General features: G+C 42.7%; 1 non-coding gene across 1 annotated transcript; it reads left to right on the top strand.

The window, feature by feature from the left end:
* The first annotated feature begins 1,574 nt into the window (after positions 1–1,574).
* Positions 1,575–1,681, top strand: LOC123323444. The gene has a single exon (XR_006539389.1). It is a non-coding gene; the product is annotated as a U6 spliceosomal RNA (small nuclear RNA).
* Positions 1,682–4,490: the final 2,809 nt, after the last annotated feature.

Raw genomic sequence — 4,490 nt, 5'->3', positions numbered from 1 at the left:
GGAATGGCTGTTCTAGAGCCATGTCTCTCAAACTAGGGCTCCTGTCTGAGATTCTAAGAATGTCTTGAAATGCACCCAGGATTTGTTTTAATTGGCTATGGTGAGGTGACGGGCGTGAAGGTAACTGTCTTTGAAAGAAGAGTTCACTACTCCTAGTTCCCAAGTGGAGGGGACATGTCACACCATGCCGAGTCACACAGGAAGTGCCAGGGTGGATCAGGAGGCAGAAGGATGGAGGAGAGACGATGGGCAAAAAAGCCTTTATTGTGGTTTTCACAGGAAGGAAGGGACCAGGCCAGGGGAGCATTAAGATTGGCTAGTTTGAATAATTTTAGCGGGCTTTGGGTTATGGGGCGGTTCCCATTTGGATGGTATGTAGCCCTGGGGTGATTTGGGGGGAGGATACTGGTTTGGTGTGTAAGTTTGATAAAGGAAGTGGTTGGTGGTAAGGCCTAGGGATGGGTTGATTTGCATATGAAAGGTGTGTTTGCGGGCAAGCTGTTTACTATCTCCAGGAATTCTGTGAGCCCTGGGAGGGGCAGTCTCTCTAGGATTAGCAAAACCTCAAGATGTCAAAACACCATAACATACCAAAAATAAAAAAACATGATTCCGACAAAGAAGAATTTTTTGTTCTCTCTTTATTGTAATAGTAATCTTCATTTTGTTGGTGCTGGTTGTAAAAGCAAATCCTTTCCTGCTGATAATCCCCGATTTAAGGATAGTTGCATAAAACGAGAATTTAGTTTATAAAGTCATTGTCTCGACAACTAAGGACAAAGGACACTTGAAAATCCAAAAACATAGTCTTACGGGTCCAAGAGAACTTTCTTTGTAACCATTTAGAAGGGCTCCATACTTAATTCAACTTTGAGACATACTGTGTTGGCGCTCACATTAATCTGCCCCAACACCCTTCTTCAGTTGGTGAACAGTAAGCATTAGCTTTTCTTCTATTGTTTTAAAAAAGCTAACCTCTCACAAACAATATACAGTTGACCCTTGCCTTGAACAACGTGGGGGTTAGGGGCGCCAACCCTCCTGTGCAGTCAAAAATCCACGCATAACTTTTGACTCTCCAAAAACTTTACTAATAACCTACTGTTGACAGGAAGCCTTACCAGTAACATAAACAGTCGCTTAACACGTATTTTGCATGTTATATGTATTGTATACTGTATTCTTACAAAAAGTAAGCTAGAGAAAGACATTAAGAAAACCATAAGGGGCGGGTGCCTGGGTGGCTCAGTCGTTAAGTGTCTGCCTTCGGCTCAGGTCATGATCCCAGGGTCCTGGGATCGAGCCCCGCATCGGGCTCCCTGCTCGGCAGGAAGCCTGCTTCTCCCTCTCCCACTCCCCCTCCTTGTGTTCCCTCTCTCGCTGTGTCTTTCATGTCAAATAAATAAATAAAATCTTAAAAAAAAAAAAAAAGAGGGAGAAGATCGTAAGGGGGCACCTGGCTGGCTCAGTCGGTAGAGTGAGCAATTCTTGGATCTTGGGGTTGTGCGTTCAAGCCCCATGATGGGAGTAGAGATTACTTAAAAAATAAAATCTTTTTAAAAAGGAAAATTATAGTGCTCGCTTCGGCCGCACATATACTAAAATTGGAACAATACAGAGAAGATTAGCATGGCCCCTGCGCAAGGATGACACGCAAATTCCTGCAGCGTTCCATATTTTTGAGCGCTGTGAATTGTGTAAGACTGTTGAACCACAGACCTGTACCTCGGAAACAAATCATACATTATATGTTTAAAAAAAAAAAAGAAGATAGCAGGAAAGGAAAAATGAAGGGGGGAATTGGAGGGGGAGACGAACCATGAGAGACGATGGACTCTGAAAAACAAACTGAGGGTTCTAGAGGGGAGGGGGGTGGGGGGATGGGTTAGCCTGGTGATGGGTATTGAGGAGGGCACGTTCTGCATGGAGCACTGGGTGTTATGCACAAACAATGAATCATGGAACACTACATCAAAAACTAATGATGTAATGTATGGTGATTAATATAACATAATAAAAAAATTAAAAAAAGATTTGAACTTTGGAAAAAATAAAGAAGGAAAATTATAAGGAAAATACATTTACAGTATTGTACTGTATATATATAAAAACATATATATATAAAAACATACATATATATATAAATCTGTACATAGGTGGACCCACAAAGTTCAAACTCCTTTTGCTCAGGGTCAACTGTATATGGAATCAACAATGTAAAAAAGTCATTCTTTTCTCTTTTTATCCACTCACAAAACTTTCCATAAACCCATAAGACTCTGCGCGTGCGTACGTGCATGCTTATACATAGGGTTTCACTAAAATACTTTGAAATATTATTTTCAGGAATGCTTATGTAGGTCACTCAACTGATTCAAGACTCAATTTCATCTGTGTGTGTGTGGGGGGGGGCGGTGGAAGTGTCTTTCCCTGTGTCTCTGTGGCAAGACATAGAGAGGGAGAAAAGTCCACTTTTCTCAGAGGAGTATCCGGTACAGTCCGAGGTTAAAAGCAGCATCATTTTCATCAGTCTGATGCACATTGTCACTGCTCAGTGAGCAGGTGGCTATTTATAAAGTGGCATCTGCAACAGCTGCTCAGCATTTGAAGAGTTTTCTGAAAAATCACAGTTCCTTCCAAACTCGATTCGGGTCATTGGAGCTGAGGTTTCAGTGATACTTGAAATCTTTTCTGGGGTGAAGAGGATATAGAATTCCCCAACAGGACATAATAAAGGGTGGAAATTACTTCTGGTCGGGGTAGAGTTTCCATGAGGGGCTGAAAAAGCCGTAAGTGTGTGCTTAGCTGCCTATAAGGGAAGCCAGCAAAATAGAGCAGCACGTAATGAGACATTTCATGGCCCACAAACTGTCCATTACTAATTTGGATAACTGGGGCACAGAGTTTGTTTTTCCTTATTTTATTTATTTTTGTTTCGCTGAGAATCTATGGCCTGCTGAGGTACATCCACCCGTCTCCCCCGCTCCCCACCCTTAGCAGTCTTTTTTCCAGATTCTCTCCCGTTTCTGCCCTCCCAAACCCTTTATTTCCCTGACCCTTTGCCCATTTATACAGTAGATAAATATTTCATGATCTTGGCTACGTACTTACTAATATTAATAACTTACACGAATAGGGAACAAAGAAGCATGATATCCAGTCTCTGACCTAAAAGAATATGTAAATTAGACTCTTATATTACTAAGCATAGACTCACCTTTTTTAATACCCATGAAGCATGCCTTTCAGAAGGTTGTAATTATTGGTAAAAGTATCACCCGGCAGCTTGCCTGGGGCAACCTGCAAGGTAGAAAAGCCGCGAGGGCTGCCTCTGGTGACAGAATGTGGAGAAGGAGGTGGGGGGTCGTGGGAGCCCGAGGGTTGCCTTCCCAGAAGGAGGTTTGGGGATCAGGAGCAAAAGCACATAGAATCACTCAGAAACGGAGGAACTATTTTCCTTTGCTCACGGCTGAAAGTGGAATAGAAAATCCAGAAAGAATTTGCAGAGATGGAGTCAGGTATTCCATAGATAGTACAAGGGGTAAAAGAGAAGACAGGAACTTAAATGTGTCGAAAGGGTACAATGTACTAGGCATTTACTAGGTGCTTTGCATACACACCTCATTTCTCCCTTTTAACAATCCTCTGGGCTCGCTATTGCTATCGCCGTTTCCTATTTGAAGAAATAGTCCAAGGCCATCGAGTCCGAAGATGGTGGAGTCAGGATTTGCATCAAGGTATTTCTGAGTGCGGAGACTGCGCTTTTCCGCCGCGTCTTCCTGATGACCCAGTTTGAGATTGATGGGAATGTGCTGTAGGTATTTATATCTGCCTTTCCAGGCGCAGACTGTGCATTTGCATCAGCTTGCATATGATCTTTCGGGAAAGTTTTGTGTGCACACGAATGTTTTATTGTCATTATTATTGTTATGATTCTGAAGGAACATATCTACAGAATTTCAAATCACGCGTGACTCTTCTTGACATACGCTGTCACGATGATTTCTTTTATGAAAATACTGAATAAGATTTCTCTACACATGCACAGTAGAATAATGCCTAAGCCATATCGTGGCTGTTGGAAGCACCTTCAGGATAGAGAGCTTTCTTTTCCAGCTCTGTAATTAGATGTAGAGCTGTACGTCTTCTAGCGCATCTGAGGGGAAACTGGAATTTAGGGTTGCAGGACCACACACGGGTAATGCGTGCGTTTCACTGGGCGGGCAAAGCCATCTTTGTAAATCACGTGTAATGATTTACAAAAAATGGCACACACACACTGCCACCTACTTAAGCTATACCCGTGGCAGTTACCTGAGAAGGATACCGACTCTTTCCTCCCAGCCCAGAAGCAATCTTAGCCTTTCCTGCTGGACACCTATCGACTGGAATGGTCATTGAAGACGAAATCCATTTGCCATCCCCGATCTAAGAACATCCTTTCTGGAAGAGAAAAAAACACACATGAGTAGGATTCAAAGGTATGCTGC

Source organism: Neomonachus schauinslandi, chromosome X (genome assembly GCF_002201575.2).
Source record: "Neomonachus schauinslandi chromosome X, ASM220157v2, whole genome shotgun sequence".
Taxonomy (NCBI): domain Eukaryota; kingdom Metazoa; phylum Chordata; class Mammalia; order Carnivora; family Phocidae; genus Neomonachus; species Neomonachus schauinslandi.
The sequence above is the reverse complement of the archived record's forward strand: the minus strand, read 5'-3'. Positions and strand labels throughout refer to the sequence as shown.